Source organism: Podarcis bocagei (genome assembly GCF_964188305.1).
Source record: "Podarcis bocagei genome assembly, chromosome: Z".
NCBI classification, from domain to species: Eukaryota; Metazoa; Chordata; class Lepidosauria; order Squamata; family Lacertidae; genus Podarcis; species Podarcis bocagei.
Window position 1 is genome coordinate 34,372,890 of NC_138140.1, and position 25,270 is coordinate 34,398,159.

Sequence of the window (25,270 nt, forward strand, 5' to 3'; positions counted from 1 at the left end):
GAAAATCTCCTGCAAGAGGAGGATGGTGATTTTTTTCTTTAGCATCTTGGCACTTCAGATTTCCCTCTTTCACAAGCACACACATGTGCAACTATCTAATTTTAGGCTTTCGGCTTTATTTCCTTTAAAAAAAACAACCAGCCCTTTTTTTTTAGAGAGAGGAAGAGAGTAATGTGCATTATTACTTCACTTACTTCAGTGGCTAAGCCAGCTCTGCTACATTTGGGAGCCCTCCTGGCTTATTCAGCTGAGTGGAGCCCTGACCCTCCCTCCCCAAAAGTCTGCCTGCCCCATCCTTGATGGCACCGCACGTGCACAAGCTCAACGTGTTTCGAAAACCGAGCCCGTGCTGCCCAAGTGCACGTGTGAACCCCCTCCCGCTTCTCAGGAGCTCCTTGTCCTGTGAAGGGCTGTAGCTCCGGCCTCAAAACGCTCCCTGCGGCGCTGAGCTGTTACGGGGAAAGCAAGTTACTGGCGGTGGCTGGGGGGTGGGGGTGGCGGCGGCTCTGAAGCCATCCATCCATCCATCTGCAAAGGTTCCAGGAAGAAGCAAAAACCTGATAGGCTCAAATCATCCGTAATCTCTGTCTCAACCCTACCTGTTGCCGGTTGCGCGACGGCGGTGGGGGCAGAGGATGAGGAAGGGGAGACGGCAGCGGTGCGCGGGGGTCGCTTGCTGCGGGGCGCTTTGCCGAGCATCACCGGCGGGGAGTTGCCCATCTCGGTGCGCTGCTGTTGCTGCTGCTGCAGGATTCTCCGGGGCGCAGGAGAGCATCGCTCAGGCTCCGGAGCTCGGCGGGAGGGAGGCTCGAGCACAGCCAGCCGCCGCTCCTGCGCGCCGATTCTGCCCGGGACTGGCAGCGGCTGTTCAGCTCATGCCCTTCTCTGGGTGCTTCGAGTCTCCGCCGCCGCCTTTGCATCAGCTGCAGGCGCCGCAGCAACAGCGTCGCCGCCACCACCTGCCCCCGCCCGCGGGCGGGCTGTGAAAGAAAGGAGGGGGGGAAGAACCACAAAAAAGGAAAGTGGGGGGGGGGGAGAATAAAATATTCTCCCAAGCCTCCTCCCTCCAGATCTTTTCGCAAGCCTGACAGTCTGACAGGAGACTAGGCACCCGCACACCCACGCGTGTGCAAAAAGCCACGCGCACCCTCAGTGGGAGAGGGGACCACCCAGTGGCCAAGCAGCGGCGGGGTCGCCTTCGGAAACTGTTCTCTGCAGCAGGCGATGCTCAATACCCAAGGGCCTTGGAAAGTCATCAGTCATTGAGAGGAGGGCTCCCCAGAGCATGTGCAGAGAGTCCCTAGCCATCTCTCCGATGGAGACTCCATTCGGACCGGGAAGCACTTCTGTGCAGTGGCGTAGCGTGGGGGGTGCAGGGGGGCCCGGCCGCACCGGGCGCAACATCTGGGGGTTAGGGTTAGGGGGCGCAAATCCACGGGTTAGGGGGCGCAAATTACTTGCCTTGCCCCGGGTGCTGACAACCCACGCTACGCCACTGCTTCTGTGAGCAAAGGCGGAGGAGGGGGGTGGAGAAGAGAGGCTCAACTTGCATGTTGCTGGTGATAAATAGCACACTTCTCTAATGTGTCAGCCTCTATTAGCTGGGAGGCAAGGGTGCCCTGCAAAATGTACACGTGGCAGGTCAGTGAACACAATACACAGGGTGTCAGATCGTGTTGGGTCTCTCTAACATTAAGCAAGACACAGAAAATGCTCTATTTGGTCGGAAGGAACTCTTGACATTTTGGGAAGCAGTGAGGCAGGGGTGGGGGATAGAGAGCGTACAGTCTGTGGGTATCTTGTCTGAAATGTGCACACAGCAAATGTCCACAGAAACAGATGACATATGCACTTGTGTGCCTCTAAATTGCCACAGATGCACACAAGCAATATGTGCCGCTAGAAACCTGCAGGCAGAAACCTTGTACACAAATGCAACCCCTCACCCCACAAGAACAAACCAGAGCATGCATGAGAACTGCCTTGGACTGCAGCCATGGAGAAACCACTGCCAAGACTTTGAACCTATTTCTATCACCCTCCTCTTACCAAACCTGCCCTTTTATCTGACATGTTGCCTGATCAAAGGGATCTTAGCCAATTAAACTGTATGAGTTTTAGCTGGTCAGCTGAGCATCAACAGAGGCTGCAATCCTAAATAGGACTGGCAAACGTTTCTGAATAAGAATATATAGGATGGCACAGTGAACCTAAATGAGTTTGTATATGAGTTGGCGGGGGGAGCAATAGTTCTAAAGCACATAACATACTTTGGGTTGTTGTTTTTCAGATCAGAGGTTGGGAACCTGCAGCCCTCCAGATGTTGCTAGACTCCGTTTGCAGTTGAACAACATCTGGAGGGCTACTGTTTTCATTAGGGTTCTGCTTGTTTTCAATGTATGGGGATTGTCATCTGCAAGCATCCTCTTTGCAGAGGCATTTTGCCACCATCACCTTCTCTCTCACACACACAGGATGGAACACTGCTTCTACAACAGTACTTGCCATCTGCAGTTTATGTAAGTACTTCTATTAATAATAAGGATAATGTTTTGAAATTAAAAGTGCCAGTTACTCAAGGTAGCTTTTTAGTCGATCAAAATGCTGCAGCCCAGCTCACATGTCTCTAGAGCAGCTAAGGAGGGGCAGCTGGATCAGGCCAGGGGCCCTTCTAGTCCACCATCCTGTTCTCACAGTGGTCAACCAGATGAGGGTAATTAGCTACAAAACCCCAACATTTTGAATCCCCTCCAAACCTGGGCCAAAGGTTTGCAGTCATTTTGCAGAATTTTGCAGTGAGAACCCAAAGTTTTGCAGCCCCCCCCCCCCCGTGAACTGAGCAATTGATACATCAAACAGGGACAGCCAGATGCCTGTGGAAAGCCTAAAAGCAGGACTCGTGTGCAGTAGCTTTCTACCCATTAGTGATTCCCAGCAACTGGCTTTCAGAAGCATTCTGCCTCTGACTGTGGGAGAAGAATATATCCATCAGGATTAGTAGCCATTGATAACATTATCCTACACAAATTTGTCTAATCCTTTCTTAAAGCTATCCTTGCTAGTGGCCATCACTGCCTCTTGTGGGAGCAAATTCCAGTGTTTAGTAATGTGATGTGTGAATAACTATTATCAAGAGGAGACCTGCCGGGTTGGGGGGGGGCATGTGGAGATTAGAAATAAGACTACAAAGGTTTATTTTTAAAAATAAAAATAAAAGACTCTGCTGGCTCAGTCAAAGCTTGAAACAAATGTTCAGAACCCTTTTTGGATTCTGTGCTTAGTCCCTAAAAGACAAGGCAACATGGGCAGATTGGGAAGGGAGGAGCGGCTGCGAGCTGTGAGGCATATCCTGCTTGCTCCGAAGCCTTCTCTAAATCTGTGCTACGGATGCAGCTCAGGGATGATGCTGATGGCACTCTGCTCAGCGAGGCTGCAAGTGCCCAGAAGCTTCTGCTCCAAGGTCACACATCTCCTAGTTCCTCCACAAACTCCATCAATTAGCAACTAACAATGCAATCCCACACATGGCATGTCTAATCAGAAGAATCACTGAGTTCAGGGGGCTCAGTTCCTAGGTAAGTAACCATGCAACTGCAGCCTGGATGTGCTTCACAGGCCCAGTGAGAAGATGAAGTGGTGACACTCCACCTAACACACTGAGAAAAAGAACATTAAAAAACAAGAAGCTACCACTATATTACACCAGAGTGGGAAAGCAACTTCTGCCTGGAGGCCTTAGATCAGGGGTCCCCAAACTAAGGCCCGTGGGCCGGATAAGGCCCGAGGGACTCGTTTATCCGGCCCATGGCAACCCCTGCCACCCGCTGCCATCGCCCACTCATACCGGTGCTGCACTGTGCAGCTGCCCACTTCTGGGTCAGAGGAGCATTGGAAATAGCTTGTGCGCATGCGCAAGCGTTATTTCCAGTGCACATCCGAGTGGGAGGAGGCCCGTGCACATGCGCACAAGCTATTTCCAGTGCTCCTCCGACCTGGAAGTGCGCCGGAAATAGCGTGTGCACACACGCTCTCCCCCCCCCCCCTCCGGCCCGCGATCGGCGCTGGAGACACTGGCCCGAGGCGCAGTAAGTTGGTTGACCCCTGCCTTAGACAGAACTCCCCAAGATAGCTGCACTACTGGTTTGGGTATGTTGGGATCTCTCAAATGAGCAGAGATTTAAGGCTGAATCTGTGCCAGCTCCCTGTTTGCCTGTAGGAACCCATTTATAGTGGGCATGAACTAGGGCTGCCACCTTTGTTCTGGCAAAATACAGGGCAGTGCAGTTGGGGGGCAATTTCTTTTCCATCCGGTGCTGAAGTGTCTTCAAAGCAATCCATTACAATTTATTGCAGGCTAACTGGGTGGCCCCTCTGGAATTTGTCATGCAGGCATATGTAAACACACACATACACACAAATTTGTAAATCTGTCTGTGCTTGGCTACTCAGAGATACATGACCTTTCACACACCTTTTCAAACACATGCATTTGGAGAGGATCCCAAACTTGGCACAGAGAGAGAGAGCGAGAGAGAATACCTGAAATACAGGGGAAAACACTATCAATACAGGAGTTGGCATTTTAAATTGAAACACAGGGCAATCCTATATTACACAGCAACCCTAGCGTGAACATATGAAGCCATGCTATTGGTCCATCTAGGATCAGGTTGAAGCTTCTATAGGGAATGAGGTGTCTCCCAGCCCTATTAGATCCTTTTATCTGGAGATAAGAACTGGCAAGGAGGTAGGCACTGTAGACCAAGCAGGCTTTCTCCCAAAGAGGCATTTATCAGACAATGTAAGGAATATAATAGACATTTTGGAACGGCTAGAGGTGAACATAAACACCAAAGCAGTGTTGATTTTTGTGGACGCGGAGAAAGCCTTTGACAATATTTCTTGGAGTTTTATGAAAAAGAATCTTCATGGGATGGGGGTAGGCCAAGGATTTGAGAATGGTATGGGTGCGATATACTCTGAGCAAAAAGCTAAGCTGATTGTAAATAATGTGATAACTGAGGAACTGAAGATAGAAAAAGGAACACGACAGGGGTGCCCAATCTCCCCATTGCTTTTTATTTCTGTTCTGGAGGTGTTGCTGAATATGATTAGAAATGACCAGCAGGTTAAAGGTGTACGGGTCGGGGTTAAACACTACAAGTTAAAGGCTTTTGCAGATGACCTAGTATTGACTTTACAAGAGCCAGACACTAGTACGAAAAGGGTGTTGGAGATAATCCAACAATTTGGCCAGGTAGCTGGATTCAAACTGAACAAACAAAAAAATAAAGTATTAGAAAAAAACTTAACAGTTACGGAGAAGGAGAAATTCCAAGAAGAGACAGGTTTGACAGTGGTTAAGAAGGTGAAATACCTAGGGGTCTATCTGACATCTAAAAATCTGAACTTATATAAAGACAACTATGAAAAATGCTGGTCAGAAATTAAAAAAGATCTAGAAATATGGTCAAATTTGAAATTGTCAATGTTAGGCCGAATTGCAGTTATTAAGATGAATGTATTGCCTAGAATGTTATTCTTGTTTCAAACTTTGCAGATTCTTGACAAGATGGACTGTATCAAGAGGTGGCAGAAAGACATTGCGAAATTTGTCTGGCAGGGCAAAAAGCCCAGAATAAAATTTAAAGTACTTACAGATGCAAAAGAAAGAGGGGGATTTGCCCTGCCGGACTTAAAATTGTACTATGAAGCAGCAGCGTTCTGCTGGCTGAAAGAGTGGATGCTCCTCGAGAATACAGATATCTTGGATTTAGAAGGTTTCAATAATGCATTTGGTTGGCATGCATATCTATGGTATGATAAAATCAAAGTGCATAGGGCCTTTAAAAACCACATTGTTAGAAAAGCGTTGTTTAATGTATGGATAAGATATAAAGACTTGCTGGAAAACAAAACCCCTAGATGGTTGTCACCTTTGGAGGCTAAGGCATTGAAGAAACTCAATATGGAGGCCGGATGGCCAAAGTATTGGGAAATTTTGGAACAAGATGGAGACAAATTGAAATTACAGAGTCATGAGAAATTGAAACCAAAAGTACAAGACTGGCTCCATTATTATCAAATAATGGAGGTTTACAAACAAGATAGGAAAATTGGCTTCCAGGTGGAAAAATCAAAATTAGAGACGGAATTGTTAGAACCCAATACTAAGAATCTGTCAAGAATGTATAATTTGCTGCTGAAATGGAATACACAAGATGAAACAGTTAAATCGGCTATGATCAAGTGGGCACAGGACATTGGTCATAACATTATGTTCGCTGACTGGGAATGGTTGTGGAACACTGGTATAAAATTCACGGCATGTAATGCCTTAAAGGAAAACATTATGAAAATGATCTACAGGTGGTACATGACCCCAGTCAAGCTAGCAAAAATTTACCATTTGCCTGACAATAAGTGTTGGAAGTGTAAAGAAACTGAAGGTACTTTCTATCACCTTTGGTGGACGTGCCCGAAGATTAAGGCTTTCTGGGAAATGATATATAATGAAATGAAAAAGGTACTTAAATGTACTTTTCCTAAGAAACCAGAGGCCTTTCTCTTGGGCATAGTCGGCCAATTGGTGTCAAAGAAAGACAGAATTTTCTTTATGTACGCCACGACAGCAGCAAGAATACTTATCGCAAAGTATTGGAAGACACAAGATCTACCCACCCTGGAAGAATGGCAGATGAAAGTGATGGACTACATGACACTGGCTGAGATGACTGGCAGAATCCGTGATCAGGGGAAGGAGACGGCGGAAGAAGAATGGAAGAAGTTTAAAATTTACCTTAAGGACTACTATAAACTGTATGAATGTTAGAATGTCGAGGTTTTGAGAAAGAAAGGGTTACAGCGATATAAGATTAGAATGAAGGAAAGATTAAGAGGACAGAGGTTGGACAGAACTATTTAGAAGTTGCTGAAAAACTTTGGACATTGGGATACAGAAAGGGGAGGTATGGGGAAGTCGAGAAACAAGGATTATGAAAAAAAGGGTACGAAACTATACATGTTTGTATGTCTTTTTATATGTTTGTATTGTTTTAAAAAATTTCTGTAAAACCAATAAAAATCTTAAAAAAAAGGAGGTAGGCACTGTAAGGCAGCTAAGGCCCACAGACCAGAAGCCCCCCCCCCAAAAAAAAAACCACTTCTGGCTCTGTTTCACCTTCTTCTCCCTTGTGGTTATTGCCTGTCCACCTGTTGTTTATCAAAATACACAGTGACATGAATGAGGAGATGGAGCCATAGTGACCCTATTTGCCTTTTCCTCAGGTCATAACTATGGACCAGAGAGAGGGCAGCAGTGACAGCAGCAAGGAAGCTGGCACATTTGGGGACCTGCGAAGGGCATCTTGCCCAGCCCCTCCCTCAAAAACACCACTGGGGGTGAACCCTGGAAACCAGGCTACAGGCCATTTCAGCTTATGCCTGCGTCCAACCTCCCTATGTTCATAAGCAGCTGCCATATACTGAGTCCATCCAGCTCAATAACGTCTACTCTGATTGGAAGCAACATTATAGGAGCCTGAGCAGGTGTTTTGCTCTACAGTACTGACATCCTTTAAATTGGGGAAGCCAGGGACTGAAACCGGAACCTTTTGCAGGTGAAGCAGTTGCTCCAGCCACAGAACCAGGGGTGGGAACAAAAGGGACTTCTGCAAGAAAACTGGGGGCAACTATTTATGGTAGGTTTCCTGTTCAGAGTGGTTCCTCTTCCAAGGTACCTCTTGGAATGGTTGCTGTGTGAGGGGAACACGGGTCTCTGAACAACTCTCAGCACCCTTAGCAAGCTATGTTCCCCAGGATTCTTTGGGGGAAGCCATGACTGTTTAAATTATTATTATTATTATTATTATTATTATTATTATTATTATTATTATTATTAATACCCCACCCATCTGGCTGGGTCTCCCCAGCCACTCTGGGTGGCTTCCAACTTAATATTAAAAAACAATACAGCATCAGACATTAAAAACTTCCCTAAACAGGGCCACCTTCAGTTGTCTTTTAAAAGTAAAATAGTTGTTTATTGCCTTGACATCTGCTGGGAGGACGTTCTTAAAGTGGTACGATACTGCTTAAAATGTGTAGAAGTGATGCAAGATGCTGTATCAGTGACTGCTGGACATTCCCTCTGGGCCAGAAGCGGATTATTTACTTATAAATAATTTCTGGAACACTCTTCATTTAAAAATTGAAACACCCCGAGGCATTTTACAAGAGGAGACAGCAATGAGCTGAATCAAAATGTCGGTCCTGCACACAGTGTGTATGTAACAGACCATTGCTTGGTGGCAAGAGTGCATGGTTTTGCATGTAGAACCTCAAACCTCGGCATCTCCTGTTGAAAGGATCAGATGAAGACCTGTGCTTGAGACCCCTGAAAGTCAACCAATGATACTGGGCTGGGCAGACAAATAATCGTGACCTCCTATAAAGCAACTTATTCTGTTCCTAAGTAAGGTTTTCACATCAAGGGTGGGAGGGTGCTTTCAGGACCCCGGAATTCGAACTGCAGGGAGGGGTTTACAGAATGAGAAGGAAACAAAGAGTCCTAGAAAACCCACCTGCATTCATTTAGCCTCACTTTATAAACCACTGTTAGTTCCCCATTTTGCCATTCACTAAAATCCATCAAATTCTCTCTTGGATTTATGAAATTGGGATGTGGAGGGCGGAGAGAGAGAGGCTGCCTGTATGTGGGAGGCAGAGAGTAGACTCCAGCACATACTGGCTGTTAAAGAACAGAAAGATAAGGACAGAAAAGGGTCCTTTGACAGGAAGGCTTGGAGATGCCTAACCTGAAATTTTGATGCCAGTTATTTCTGAAAAGCTGAAGTCTATATGGGGAAAAAACACCCCAAAGCTATTTTGTGCCTCACTTACAGAAGCCAATTCCCCACTATCATCTGTGCTAAGAAGACAGAGTACCATAAAGCACTGGAAAGTTGCTATGGAAACAGAGGCAAATTGGATCAGTACTCAGCATCCCTTGGCAGAAAAGCTCCTTCATTGACTGCTGAGGGAGCCCATTTCCATGGGCATGTGTATGGAAACCCAACCACCTGCCCAGGCAGCAGTGCCAGCAGCACAAGCCCTCAAGGTGACACTCACCACCCCAATGAGAACAGCAGCCAAAAATATGCAAGCCAAGCCCACCAAGTGGCGCACAACTGCTGCAGAACTTGGCTGCCTTCAAGCCCCCATAATGCCCATGCAACTGAGATGTGTGAAAGTCAAGTAACATCCACAAAGAGCAAACGATAACACCCTAGTCCTGTGTTTGGAAGAAGAAAAAATCTCCTGCAGGTCCAGCCTGGAGGCAGAATTCTGTTGGGTTCTCCTGACCTCATAGACAAGGCTTAAAGTTGCCATGTTTGCTCTTGTGCTTCTGCTCTGGCTGTGTGCACACTGGCACATGGCTGGCAGAAATTAAGCCGGTGCTGCTTGATGGGGAAGACATCTCCTGTTGAATTTCTGCCTGTCTGGCAACTGTTAATGGGGAAAGGCTATAAGCTTTATGGGCATAAGCTTTGCCTGCCAAACATGCCAGTTCAGTCCTTGGTCATTTCCAGGTCAGGCTAGGAAAGACAGAAAGACAGACAGACAAACAGTCAGACACACACACACACACACACACACACACACACACACACCAATCTTAAATTCTGAAGAGCCACTTGTGGGATGCTCTCCTCAGGGAGGTTAACCTGGCACCTTCCTTTAGGCACCAGGCAAAAATGTTCCTCTCCATCCGGGCCTTTGGCTAATTACTATTCCACAGCCTTTAAAATGTGCAGAGCCTTTTCAAAGCTGACCCCCATATATATTTATGGAACCTGCCCACCCAATGGTGGTATGTCTGCGCCTGGCTCCTTGCTTGATTGCTTTAAAACTTTTTTGATTTCAGTCTACCTCTGGTTGAAATGAAGGGCTAATTTTGCAAACTGTTGTTGATCCCTGTTTTTAAATCTACAATTCTGCTACTGGTATGGGTTAATAATTTTTAAAATGGCTTTTCTTTTGGTTTTAAACTTTTTAGATACAGTCGTACCTTTGTTGGTCGAACGTCCTGGAACTCGGATGTTTTGGCTCGCGAACGCTGCAAACCCAGAAGTGAGTGTTCCGGTTTGCGAACATTCTTTTGGAACCTAAATGTCCAACGGGGCTTCCGTGGCTTCTGATTGGCTGCAGGAGCCAATCAGAAGCCATGATTTGGTTTTTGAACGTTTTAGAAGTCAAACGGACTTCAGGAATGGATTCCATTCGACTTCCATGGTACAACTGTATTGACTTTTCAATATTTTTATGATACTGCATTGGGGAAGGAGACCCTTTTGAAAGGCAGCATATAAATCCTTAAAACACACACACGTCCCCACTTCCTCCCCAATCCCATCCTATATCCTCCGTTCAACACTTCCTTAGGACAGCACTTGGGGACATGTTTACCATTAGTCCAAATAGGGGTTTATTTGTTAAGGCAGAGGAGTCAAAGAGAAGGGAGGAGGAGGACTGGAAACAGATGGCTTCGGAGACATAGAAGAGGGGGGAAATGGGAAGGGGGCAGAGAGAGAAGCACCATATTTTACAACTTAAACTTATTAACACCTTCCTTGCCTGTTTAATGTACACTTTTGCATGCATAGGATAGGTCTGATTAGTTCAAATGTCGAAATGTGCTTTCCACAAACCAATGTTTTCAGAAAAGGGCAAAGGCTTGTCCTCACCCACCCACCAATAATATGGGGGGTGGAATCACATTCTTCCATGTACATTCAGACTTCCACATGACCTTTTTTTTGGGGGGGGGAACCAGGATGTTTTGCTAATTTGAAATATAAGCCGTAGCCAGAGTCTCCAGCTTGCTTAGGATCTTTAGATGGGAACATAAGAAGTTGGCTTATACTGCGTCAGACCCTTGGTCCATCTAGCTCAGTACTGTATACACTGACTGGCAGCAGCTCTCCGGGGTTTCAGGCAGTGTTCATTCCCAGCTTTATCTGGAGGTGCTGCACACTGAACATAGCACCTTCTGCATGCATACTACTAAACTATGGCCTTTTATTCTGAGTTCTCACAGCATGCAAAGCATGCTTAGAAGGCAGGCCACACGACATGGCACAGATGATTGACAGCAGCATCTTCACTGCTGGGACCTGTCTCACCTACAGATAAAATTTGCCATTTTAGCTAAGTGTTATCTGCGGCTGGTAAGAGCTCTTTCACTATTTTTCACCAAAAGTAGCACCTTCACAAGCATTACTGCCTGCAAAGATTGCTCCATCCTTTTTTGGAGGAGAGGAAAGGTCAGCTTCCTGTGCCTTAAAGAACCAAGCAGATGTTCTAACAGGCAGTTTTCCACTTTATTGCATCACGAAAGCAGGAAATGCTGCTCCCACTGGATATTTGTATGGCATGCAAAGGAACCCATCAAGAAAAATAAAAACTTAGCTGCACCCATTTTTCTTCTTGAGGAAATAATCCAGCAAGAGTGCCACCCTTCACTCAGAACACATTTGCATTAGAATCCTCCACTCAATGCATTTTCAAGATCTCTTGAAAACCAGATGAGCTGCCTTAAACACCCCTTTGCAAATGCAAACACAGGGTGTGTGAAGCTCAGCAAAGAGTGGGTTTTAACCCTTTCTTTTACAGTGCACTTCCCTATGTACGCCTTGCTCCAGATTATTAGGATTTTTATTTAATTGATTTATTGCCCATCCTTCACCATAAGGCCCCAGGACAAGATCACAGCAATTTAAAAATGCAATACAGTGGTACCTCGGGTTACATATGCTTCAGGTTACAGACGCTTCAGGTTACAGACTCCACCAGCCCAGAAATACATGTAGTACCTTTGCTTCAGGATGAGAACAGAAATCACGCAGTGGTGGCGCGGTGGCAGCCGGAGCGCCGATTAGCTAAAGTGGTGCTTCAGGTTAAGAACAGTTTCAGGTTAAGAACGGACCTCCGGAACGAATTAAGTACGGTACTTAACCGGAGGTAAGGTAAAGGTAAAGGTACCCCTGCCCATACGGGCCAGTCTTGACAGACTCTAGGGTTATGCGCTTATCTCACTCTATAGGCCGGGAGCCAGCGCTGTCCGCAGACAATTCCAGGTCACGTGGCGAGTGTGACAAGCTGCATCTGGCGAGCCAGCACAGCACACAGAACGCCGTTTACCTTCCCGCTGGTAAGCGGTCCCTATTTATCTACTTGCACCCGGGGGTGCTTTCAAACTGCTAGGTTGGCAGGCGCTGGGACCGAGCAACGGGAGCGCACCCCATCGCGGGGATTCGAACCGCCGACCATGCGATCGGCAAGTCCTAGGCGCTGAGGTTTTACCCACAGCGCCACCCGCGTCTCTAACCCGAGGTACCACTGTATTAAAAACAGCTGAAAACAAATTACAAATTAAGAATAAGCTGGGCCTTAGTATATACAATGGTACCTCGGGTTACATACACTTCAGGTTACATACGCTTCAGGTTACAGACTCTGCTAACCCAGAAATAGTACCTCGGGTTAAGAACTTTGCTTCACGATGAGAACAGAAATCGTGTGGTGGCGGTGCAGCAGCAGCAGGAGGCCCCATTAGCTAAAGTGGTGCTTCAGGTTAAGAACAGTTTCAGGTTAAGAACGGACCTCCGGAATGAATTAAGTACGTAACCAGAGGTACCACTGTATAGGCTCTTCAACTGGTCTGAAGCTGGCATTAAGGACATGGAGCCTGTTATCACAGCAAAGCGTGAGGCTCTTGTGACCTAGAAGCATGCACCCTGCAAGAAGATGCCTGCTGCACTAAGAAAGGCAAGGTGTGACACCGATTACCAGATGATGTGCTAAAGGCTTCTGGCTGCAGCTGTGTCAGAACATTCAACTCTTTGCTGACAGCGGCAAAGGCATGAAGACAGCCTTTGGACCAACAGTCAGGAAAACTGCACCGCTGAAAACTTTGTCTAGTGAGATCATCGCAGACCGCATAAAGCAAATGGGCAGAGCACTATCAAGAACTGTACTAGAAGGAAAATATGGTCTCCAGCACAGGAACTGACAGCATCTGCCTGTCTTGGGAGAGTTGGGTTTTACTCTTTCCCTCAACAAGCCTAAGAACAACATCAACTCTCAGGCACGTGGTAAAGGCCCCAAGACAGGATGGAATCCCAACAGAATTTTTGAAAGCCAGCCTCAATTCCTCCCTCAAGATGCACCTCCACAAAATGTTGGGAAAACGTATCCACAAGACATGCGTGCAAGAACAAAGGTGACCACCATGACTGTAACAACTACCATGGAATCTCCCTGCTGAGTACTGTGAGGAAGGCCTTTGCCTTTGCAGTTCTCAACAGATTTCAGTCACTCACTGACACGGTCTATCCCGAGTCACAATGCACTTTAGAGCTCAGAGCTCAATAGACAATTTGATTTCCTCACTATGCCAGCTTCAGGAGAAAGAGTGAGAGAAGAGATGCCCCTTGTGCATTGCCTAGTGGCGTAGCGTGGGTTGTCAGCACCCGGGGCAAGGCAAGTAATTTGCGCCCCCTAACCCATGGATTTACGCCCCCTAACCCGTGGATTTGCGCCCCCTAACCCTAACCCCCAGATGTTGCGCCCGGTGCGGTCGGCCCCCCCTGCACCCCCCACGCTACGCCACTGGCATTGCCTTCACAAGACCTGACAAAGGCCTTTGACTCTTCACAATGCTCAACAATTTAGGATGCCCACCTAAGAGACAAGAAATGCCGTGGTGCACCTATAGCAGTAAAACCAGATGCCTTCATCTGCCCTAGCTGCAACAAAACATGTCTCTCCCATATTGTCGCAGCAGGCCCTGTGACTCTCCAACTGTCTGACTTTACCCCCAAAAGGCGCAATCTTCCACTGTCTCCTGAGGCTGACATGCCAACAATTTATTGTCAAAGGCCATAGTAAAGAGGTGTGTCTTCAACGTAGGATAGGAACTATATAATTAAACTGCTGTGTTCTCACAATTAAGTTAATGTGGGATCTATAACTTTCAAATCACTTTCTGGAGGATGGGACAGGGTGATGGAGGGAACACTTTCTTTTCAACCGTTTATCACAGCACTTGGAAGTGATAATAGCAGCATTAAGCAATCTTGCTAAGTAATCAGCACAAGTCCAACTGTTTGCTTTCCATAAACATTAGAAGGGAATACAGTGGTACCTCAGGTTAAGTACTTAATTCGTTCCGGAGGTCCGTACTTAACCTGAAACTGTTCTTAACCTAAAGGGCCACTTTAGCTAATGGGGCCTCCTGCTGCTGCCGCACCGCCAGAGCACGATTTCTGTTCTCACCGTGAAGCAAAGTTCTTAACCTGAAGCACTATTTCTGGGTTAGCGGAGTCTGTAACCTGAAGCGTATGTAACCCAAGGCACCACTGTATACCTTTCTGTCCGGATTTAACTAACCTGCAACTGGCTAAGTGTATTTGAGGGGAAGTTATCTGGATTCTGTGGTATTGTGAACACCCCTCCCTCCTCCTCTATTATTATTATTATTATTAGCCCATCATTTGGCTTTAAATTTATGGGAGCTGCCTTCAGCACTTTTTGTAAAAAGTGATACAAATTTACATAATAACAACTACATTTTTAAAAAATAAAAAAAATCCTTCCAGTAGCACCTTAAAGACCAACTAAGTTAGTTCTTGGTATGAGCTTTCGTGTGCATGCACACTTCTTCAGATACATTTTTTTAAATTGCATGCAGTGGTTCTTAATCCCAGGGGGCACATGGCTGCAAATAAGGATAGCATCCAGCCACAGAAGGTGCTTTCTGCTCCACCCGCTGCTCCACTGTCCCAACATTGTGTAAGATAGAGCAAAGGAAACTTCTTAGGACAAGGAGCTTCTGAATTATAACAGAAGTCATAGGAAGCTACGCCTTATTGAATGGACCCTTATTTTCCAAGGAGAAGTGACTCGCCCCACCTGGAGATGCCAGGGATTGAACCTGAGACCCTGGTACTGAGCTACCCCCCACCTGGGCGTCTATCTCACAGTAGGAGGAGGGTGTGTGCACACCAGACTGCATGCAACCATATAAATCCCTGGTGGAGCAGGTTGGCAGCCTGGGGTTGGGTGGATGACAAGTTGAGAAACGTGGGCGGGGGGGGGGGGTAGTTTGGTTTTAAATAAAAGTTTTGAGGAAACATTGCTATAGTAACCGAGGGTACAAATGTCATATAAGACGGGGAGTGGGGACAAAAAAACACTGGCCAGCCCTTTTCCTTCATTATTCCTTCCTTACAGGTCACTCTCTCCAAGACCACCCAATTCTCTTCCTAGCAAACAAGGAAAATAAGATTGAAGGGAGCCCAGGGCTCACCTGTGAACAGGGATTCATTAGGGCTGTTGGTCTGCTTTTAATTCTAAAACATTTGAAGTTATGATAAAAAAAAAGATTTGTCTCTAAGCATATGCAGAGTGTACTCTCCCTCTTTTTCTTTTCTTTTTTACTCATTCCCGCAAACAAATCTAGCCCCTGCCTAGCTGAAGATTTGGGAGGCACCACGCAGTTGTCACACTTTTCTGGAAGCAATTCCTCCCTGCAGGACACCCACGGGCTCCCATGCAATCCTTTCCAGAATGGCATATGGCCACGTCTTGTTAGCACCACCCTTCCTTCCTTCCCTCCCTCCGGCGCTCCCATGCCGCTCGTGCCACAGTGCCCTGCAACTGCCCACATGGGGAGTTCCGGCTGCTGCGCTCCCCTACAGCCAGCGGCATCACAGCCCAAAAACATAGCACGAAACGGAATGACGGGGGGACGACCCAAAACACTGAATGCAGACAGTTTTACATACTTGGCTGCTGCTGCTGCTGCTGCTGCTGCTGTCGCTCTGGGAAGCCTCAGATGAGCATAGCCCAAAGCGGGGTGGAACTGCTGTCCATCTCCCAAATGAGTCACAAGCCCCTGCTGGAACCTGGGCAGTTCCCAGGCCCTCTGCCCACCCGGAGCAGGCTACTCCCCACCTCACAGCCTGGGCTTGGGAGGGGGGCTGCAGCAGCTCACCCCTTTTTCACTGCCTTCCCTAACTCAAGCCAGATTTGCTTCAGGCAAAGCAGTCTCCTGCAGTTGTTTCTCCCGACCAGGCCCTTCTTAAAGGCACAGGCCCTAAATTTGCTGGGCAGTGGGATTCTCCCGTCATGCTCCGAGGACCCATGCAAGCCTTCCTGCCCAGGTCTGGAAAAGAAAGGTTCAGGGCGTGACAGTGGAACATGAGCACAGGGCAAGACCCTGGAGAAGAGGTGTGAGGCCTGTGGCCTCTTCAGAAGTTGCTGGACTACTACCCCTTCCAGCACACACAGACCCCGGCCAATTGAGCCATGCTGGTTGGTCCTGTAAGCCCACAACATCTGGAGGGCAACACATTCCCCAGCCCTGCCCTGGCCTGCACAGGCCAAGAGGATCACTTTCCTTAGGTCTCACCAGCACTAAATAAAGTTATTGACATCTGTCTCGAGAGACAATGGAGTGCACCTCCAGGGGTGAAGTCAGGCTGTGGCATCTGTAGGACCAAATTGTCCTTCAGGGCCCAGGCCTGGGCAGTGTGCATGGAGGTCCTGGGCTGCCCAGGCGGCAAGCAAGACCCCCTCTTGGCCTCTCTAGTGTGGTCCAAAGGAAAGCAGAGCAATAGGTTTGGCACCACTTTGCCTGCAGGAGTTGCCAGAAGGAGGTGTACAAGGCACCATTCAGCCGTCTTAGAGACTCTACGTTGGATTTGTGAGGTAAACAACTTCAAAAACAACACAATGGCCCTTCCTATATGTGTGTTTTTGACAGGCAGGAACAAAACGGTGATTTTGTCATGGCATGGAGATAGAATGACCTGTGCTCCTCCTCCTCCACCACCTGTTCTTCTTAATCTACCCATTCTTCATCCTGAGGCCCAGGGAAGGTTACAACAATTAAAATGCAATATTAAAAAACAGTTTAAAGCAACTTACAATAATAGAAATAAGGTGGGTCAGTGTGAATATGATGTGCGTTGAGTTACCATTTTGCATTTTTATATTGCAAACCATCCCATGATCTTCAGATGAATACAGTACAAATTTAACCAAATAAAATAAGTGAGTAATAAACTGTCAGAAGCCAGGATGAAGTGCTGTGTCTTCAGCATTTGCCAGAAGCTGTAGAATGAAGGACACATCTGTGTGGAGAGGGAATTCTACAGCATAGGGGCCACCACAGAGAAGGCCCTCTTCTGGGCCAACAACTGCCCTCCCCCCCCCCCAAAAAAAAAACTTCTGAAGGTTGAGGAATCACTAAGATTATCTTATTTTAGCACTGGAGAGGGTCTGTGAGGAAGGAAGAAGTCTTTCCGGTATTTAGGGATGGAGTCCTTTAGGGCTTTAAATGCCAACATGAGCACCCTGAATTGGGCCCAGAAAGAAAAATGGCAGCCAGTACAGCTATTCTGAAACAGGCTATATGCAAGATCTAAACAGAACCCCAGCCAGCAATCTGGGCAGGGCATATTGGACATTTCTGCGTGTCATGCTGCCAGAAAAACATGGGGACAGGTCTGTAAAAAAACAATAAAAGAGTTAGCAAGGGCAGTAGAGTGGATTCAAGTGGCACAGGGTTTTCTTTAACCACAAAACATTGGGGGGGGGGAGGATAAAGGAGATTGGCTATGCCATCCCAGGGACCAGGCATTTACAAAAGTCAGGCAGGCAGACATTAAAAGGAGCTAGAAGAGAGAGGAGGAGGAAGCTCCAGTGAGGGACTGCTCTCCTCCTCCCCTCCTTTAATAAAACAAGATGAGGTATTTGCTTGGTAAGTTGCCCAGCCAAGGAATGCCAATTGGGAATGAGCAGTGCAGACAGAAACACCCTTGGATCCTTTTATGCACCCAAGAGGAGGCACAAATTTTATTTCCTTTTATTTATTTAATCTCCTTGAACACAGAGCCAGGAAGATTATGGGATGGTGTTGGCAGCATTAGACTTCTAATGTGAGAGAAGACAGGTATTAGGCCTCTCTAACATTGCAAACCTACAAACTTAGGATCCCAGATTTGTGCAGTTTGGTTGTTGTTCATGGGGCTGGGGAGTACTCTGCACATTCTCAACAGCGCTTTCCCCAATGCTGTTCAACCTTTCAAGTGCAACATGGTAACTTCCAGGCAGGTTTTTGTGGGCTCGGTACCATTCACACATATTTTGCCCATAGCATGCATATGCCATTTTATTTTATGATTTATTAGCAGGTGTTTTATTATTTCTTTGAAGTTTAAATGCCATTTTCTTATTTAATTCCAATTCACTGCTTCCATTGGGGGGGGGGGTAGTAGGGGGAAAAAACCCCACAGAAGTGCAAAATCTAAATTATTTATTTATTTATACTTCGCCTTTTTCCTTGATGGGACTCAAAGTGGCTTAGATTGTGTGTGTGTGCACGCACGTATGCATGCGCACACAAAATATGTGGTGGTACTGTAATTTGATGGAAACACTGCAAAAAACAACAAACCACCAGTCTTGTGTGCATGGGTAGCACAAAGTCCACAGTAAATTGACATGTGGAAGTATCATGTATTGTTGTAAAAAGGTTCCAATCCGGGCAAGCATGTTTTATCTGTTGAGTTCTGGCATGAAGCTCTGGTTCATGGGGCTGGTTCACCCATATGCATGGCCAATAATGAAGGGCAGGGCAGTCAAGGAATGCCCAAAAACGAAAGCAACAAATATAATGTGATGGGCTCTTCCAGTATACCTGAAGGAGTGTCTCCACCCCCATCGTTCTGCCCGAACTCTGAGGTCTAGCGCTGAGGGCCTTCTGGTGGTTCCCTCACTGCGAGAAGCCAAGTTACAGGAAACCAGGCAGAGGGCCTTCTCAGTAGTGGCACCCACCCTGTGGAACGCCCTCCCACCAGATGTCAAAGAGAAGAAAAACTACCAGACTTTTCTAAAAAGTCTGAAGGCAGCCCTCTTTAAGGAAGCTTTTAATGTTTAACAGACCATTGTATTTTAATACTTTGTTGGAAGCCGCCCAGAGTGGCTGGGGAAACCCAGCCAGATGGGCGGAGTATAAATAATAAATTATTATTATTGTTATTATTATTATTATTATTATTATTATTCGCTGGAGATATTTCAATAGAGACCAGATGGGAATTTGCAGAACCTGTGTGGAGTGGAATTGCTAAAAAACGGTGGGATGGAACATTGTACGCAACTCCTGCAGCCAAGCTGGTGTCAAATGCATAACTCTGCTTTCCTTTGGACCACATCAGCAAGGCGGGGGAGGGAGGAGTCATCTGGGCAGTCCAGGACCTCTTTTCACACTGCCCAGCCCTGCACCCCAGGGAGGTCACTTTGTCTTCACTACCCTCCACCCCCACCCCACCCAGCACCCTCCATTGTCTCTTGAGACAGATGATGCCAGTAACAGGCTTGAAAGAAGAATGAATGGAATAATGATGGACAAACAAGGGAGTGGGATGGACCATTGGGTGGAGACAGAGTGACAGGTAAAGAGTGCCGGTTGGAAAATGAGGACTGGAGTAGGAAGAGGAGAGGAGATGAGATGAGACGGAAAATGCAAATGCATACAAGAGTCAGTCATTTTAAAGTAGGATCTAAAACCTACAAATCCCATCAGCCCCCGACTGGCAAAGGTTGTTTTAACATGTCTGTATTCTGATCAGGGTAGACTCAAAGGTTATTTGAGAAGGAGCTACCGTCAGTAGGTGGCAATAGGTATTTTAAGGGAAGTCTGGACTCAGTGAAGGAACTGAGAGACTGACTGCATGGCCACCCAGGGACACACCTGGCAGGAACCCCAGAAACATCACAGTGTATCAGTGGCTGGAAGGGGGGCAATGGAAAGAGAGAGCTATTGCCTTCATGCTCTGCTTGTGGGTTCCCCACAGGCATAGGTTTTTGGGCAAGTTGGATCCAGCTGGACTCCTCTTGCAATCTGACTTCTCTGCACAGATTGCAAGGTTCCAGGCTCCTTGGCCTGAATTCCTCATACCGCATCAATAAGATGAAGTCAGACGTGCTAACAATCAGATCATATTCCCAAACACATACTAAAAACATAACGAAACTCCATATTACCATACTGTTAAGTCTGAAAAGCGGATTTAAGTATTTTATTGTGAGAAGAGTGTAACTGGGGCACAGCTAACCTCCTGCAAACAAATCAAAACCCAGGTATTATTTATTTATTCATTCGATTTATCACTCACCCAATAATAGTAGTTCTCTGCATGACGTACACAATAAAACCGATTAAAAATCAGAAGTCCAATTTGCCTCTCCTCTGTTAAGTGGCACACCCCCACCTTTTGTTAGCTTGTGGAAATACCTTCAGTTGGGATCTTTGGATCTCAAGAGATCGCAAGAAGCCAATACTAGCTTTGCAGGATCAGACCCAAAACCTGTTTGGCCTGGCATTCTGTTCCCACAGTGGCTAACCAGTTGCCTATGGAAATCCCACTAAGCAGTGCATACCCCAGGAACACGCATATCAGTTCCTCCAGTACTCACCTCTGTTTTTAAAAATCTTTCCACAAAGGATGGTCTCAGGACTTGCAGTTTCTTTGCTGCGGTCTGTAACCTTCTGCAAAGCTTTTTCCAATGAGGTGGCAGGACCATATGCTGTGCAAAACAGAAGCATCACCACCCACCACCCAAATGTTCTGTGACCAGGTTGCCTCTGGAAAGACTCCAGGTGCACAATGCTGACAGAGATGACAGCCAGATAACAGCTCAGCACGTGCAGACAGGCGCGCGCGCGCATACACGGAACAACTTAAAAAATAATAATGAGATATTTTAGAACAACGATGAGGAACAAAGGTCTGGGTGTTGCCCTACAGGTCTTCACTATCTTCCTCCCCATATGACACCTCTCACTGGCCCTGCCCCATATCCTGGCAAAAAGGTGTCTTAAGAGCTATGGTAATTCTTGTCCTGGCATGGGTTTTTTGCATGGCTGGTATCTAAGCCAACTGAATGAAGCCCCCTGCAGTGCTGCACCCACCTTTTTGCACTGGCAGAAGATTGTCATGAGGCAATGCGGGCTGATCCTTATGTTAAAAGGACTGTAGCTAAGTGGAAGGTAATGCACTTTGCCGGCAAACAGGCCCTGTGTTCAGTCCCTGGCATCTCCAAGTAAACCTGGGGAAGCATGCTCATTTGCCAGTTTTACTCTACACCAGGGGTCAGCAAGGTTTCCCTCACCTGGGCCAGATCACTCCAGCGGAGATCCCTCCGTGGGCCGGATCGTGTGCGTACCTGCGATTTCCGGCACCTGCGTCTGCGCAGACGTGATTTCCGGCGCCATGGAAGCGAGTCCCCACACTGCGCTGCACTGTTTTAGTGCAGTTCGTGGGGACTCGCCAAGCGGGTGGCTCAGTTTGGGGGCAGCTTGTGAGCCGGTTAAACGACCCCCATGGGCCGCTTGTGGCCCATGGGCCTTAGGTTGCCGACCCCTGCTCTACACGAATCCCCCCCAAATCACAGCTTCTTCCTCTATAGGTGCATGCAAAAAGGACACAATTATCAGCATCTGAAGTAGAAGCCGTTCAGCCTTGCTCAGGCTCTGACCTATCGTGGAGGTATGAGATGCTGCCTGTTGCACTGGCTGCAAAGTTAAAGGATGTTGTGCCCTGGAGTGACAGGCCTGGGTTCTGCACTCATTGCACATCAACTCTTTTGTTTAGTTTTCTATTGCTAATCATGCAAGGACATAGGGAGGGCTGCATAAATAATGGATGGGGAATCTGGGAACTTTCAGCTGCTGCCAACTGCCATCAGCTCCAGCAAGCATGGCCAATGGCCAGGGAAGAAAGGAACTGTACTATAATGATATCTGGAGAGACACAGGTTTCCTCCTGTTACCTGCCTAGCACCCCATTATTGCATTTTATTATTTTATGTATTCCCTCATGAAAGCTTTTAACAGCGAGAATTTACAGTGTCAATAATGTGCATGGAAGACGGAGGTGAGGGTAGTAAACAACAGTAAGCCACCTAATGCTGAATCATAGAGTTGGAAGGGACCCCAATGGTCATGAAGTCCAACCCCCTGCAATGCAGGGATCTTTTGCCCAATGTTGGACTCGAACCCACAATCCTGAGATTAAAAGTCTCATGCTCTACCAACTGAGCTACCCCAGTCAAATCAGACCACTGATTTTGTCTAAAGGGCCTGGCATGCTTCCACCTACTGTGCATGCTTCCACCCATCCATCTAAATGCTTCTAGCTTCATGGGGACACATAGGGAGCTGCCTTACACTGAGTCAGACCACTGGCCTATCTAGCCCAGTACTGTCTACACTGACTGGCAGCACCTCTGCAGGCAGGGGGCATGCCCAGCTCTACCTGGAGATGTCAGGAACTGACCCTGGGACATCCTGCATGCAGAGCAGGTACTCTAACATCAAACTACAGCCACAAAACAAAACTCCACTATCTATGGTCAGTCCCTGGGATGCTACCCTGGAATGCTTCAGAAAGTGCACATTTGGTAAATTTGCCTTTGAATTCAAACTGTATCAGATTCACCACCACCACCTCTAAGCTGACGCTCAATCTAGTTTGTCTATCAGCCATTCTCCCTTCATCCCACAATGAATTTGTGCCTGGGACTCGCTCACCTCAAACCTCGTTGATTTCTTCTGTCAAATTGTTTTAGCAACAGCTGTTTCGCAAAATCAAAGCAAGCAATTCCACAAGGGGCGATACATGCACAAATAGTAAACACAGGAGTATTTAACAGCAGGACAGCAAGGAACAAAAAAAAGCAAAATGAGACCAGGCAATAAGTGCTAATCTGGACATTACCTTAGTTTCCTGGTGTGCTCTTTACACACCAGTCATCAGCCGGTTACGAATACTGCAAATCCTGATCTGCACGCAATAGTGCAAAACCAGGAAAATGAAATATTGTATTGCTTCAAGCTCTTGCTCCCTCTCAAGCGTAGCAAAGCTTTTGTAAGTAGTTAAAGCTACAAACACTGAAAACAGCTGGGCTCCAGTTTCCTTTCTACCCCACTAGATCCTGGTCAGAGAAAGCAGGAAAGACCTCTGTGTATTACCACTTCCTTATCTTCACATTATGAAATCTACCTTCACCCACCCTGTGTCCTCCAGGCAACAAAGAATAAATGGGCCCTCCCCACTTACCACATAGGCCAGAGCATCTCTGAATACTCCAAGGCGGAGTCACAAGTCATCTGCTTTAAACTACAGAAACTTTACCGCTTAACTGCATGCAATAATCTGAAGCTGTATGAGCCCACCCTGAGCTAAAGGCTTTAGGCAAGAGATAAAGTGGTGAAGCAATAGGTCCTCCCTATTAACCATTGGCTGCAACCAGAGTAGGATAAGTTTGTAGGCTGCTCCAGTGTGCTTTGTTTTTCAGGTTTTGCTTTTACACACACATGCAAAAATTGAGGGTCAGTAAAGCATGCGAGCAAATGACATGCGCAAGCATGCATGTTAAACAGCAAAACGTTCCAGCGAACTGGAGTTAGTTGCAGCTCCGCCCTGCTGTTTGTGTTTAATGATGTGGGTTTACTCCAGTCTTATTCCAGGGGCCCCTGGCAAGATGCAATTTTTAAAAATGATAATAAAAATCCTAGCAAATATCTCCTTTGCTGGATTTATTTAAGCAAAAGCTGGGTGGTGAGGTGTCAGGGATGCTGTAGGTAGATTCCTGAGGCTTGAAAAAACCTCAGAAACTTCATTTGCTCCAAAATGCAGCCGCCAGATTACTGGTTGGGGTTCTGTTTAGATCTCATATAACCTATTTTAAAACAGCTGCACTGGTTGCCAGTTTGTTTCTGGGCCCAATTACCTGAAAGACTTCTTCTTTACAGACCCTCTTGGGTGTTCAAATCAGCAATCATCTTGATTGTTCTGCAAGACAATCATGCAGCAGAGAGGCGTGTCAAGTTCCCATGCAGAGCAGGGTAAAAAAGATCCACTCTGAAGAGCATAAGATCCTACCAAAGTGGGTGTGGTCCCCTTCTCCCAAATGGGAATGAATTTGCAAAGCAAGTTGAATAGCAGTGACCTAAAGAGGAGCAATTTATTTCTGCAGTATGTGAGCCACACCCTGAAGCCAACAGACTTCTTTGTTGTTTAGATGGGCTGAAAAGATCCAATTAGAATGGGTGTTCACCACTCAGCATAGACAACATCTCTGGGATTTAGAATGGCCAGCTATCTTGCCATATCTAAATGTCAGTGAAACAAGATGAAGGCTGCAATCTGAAAAAGACACATTAGCTTGGTTTGCCCATAACGTTAAACCATGGTTGTGAACCATTGTTAATAAACCACGGTTATGGCTGAGGTGTCTGGCAAATGATTACATAAACCTTGTTTTATTGCATAACAGAATACCAGTGAGTGCAATGAAGCCAGCAGTTTAAATCTTTTGCCACTATTTGTTTGTGGCTCTGTAGCTTTTGGTCAGTGACAGCTCCTTAACCATAGTTCAGGGGTCAGCAACCTAAGGCCCATGGGCCGGAAGCAGCCCACGGAGGTCGTTTGACCAGCCCCCGAGCTGCCCCCGAACTGAGCTGCCCACTCGCACACTGTGCTAAACCGGTGCAGCACAGCACGGGGACTTGCTTCCGTGGCGCCGGAAATCGCGTCTGTGCAGATGCCAAAAATTGTGGGTGTGGGTGCTCACGGGCACGCGCAATCCGGCCCACAGAGGGATCTCCACCAGACCAATCTGGCCTAGGCAAGATAAACCTTACTAATGCCTGCTATAGTTAAAGGAGGTGGTCTGAGTTTGCACATAACACTATGTTAACAAAGGTGTATAAACCAACTAAAAACCTTGATCAATGAGCTTACCTTTAACCATAGTAAACAAACTATTGTTAAGTGGCTGGCCTGGGCTCACACATAACCCTAAGCCATAATTTGATACAAAATTATTTCTGGCCAGTGGGCAAAATCTTAATTTTCCCAACCCTCACACATAAAATTTGAGAGGTGGGTACCCGATTATCAGGACTTCAAACCACAGCATGGGACTGTTTGAAAATCCTTTGCAAGCAGCCCTTAAACTTTTTTGAGGTTCCCTGCCACTGTGTTGGAGATTAGCAACCAGCCACAGCAGAGCCATAGGTGGCTTCCCAAGTACTACATGCTTGGTCCACCAGTTGCTAGTTGGGGTTCTCCATCCTCACTGATTCTTTTTCAGAGAACCAGTTCATGTACTGTACGTAGTTACACTATGGAAC

The 25,270-nt window shown here is 46.8% G+C and overlaps 1 protein-coding gene across 1 annotated transcript in view; it reads right to left on the reverse strand.

Annotated features, from left to right (window-relative positions):
• The window catches only part of NHSL2 (NHS like 2), a 130,772-nt gene that overhangs the window by 71,688 nt on the left and 33,814 nt on the right, over positions 1–25,270 (reverse strand). The gene's annotated exons all lie outside the window — the stretch shown is intronic.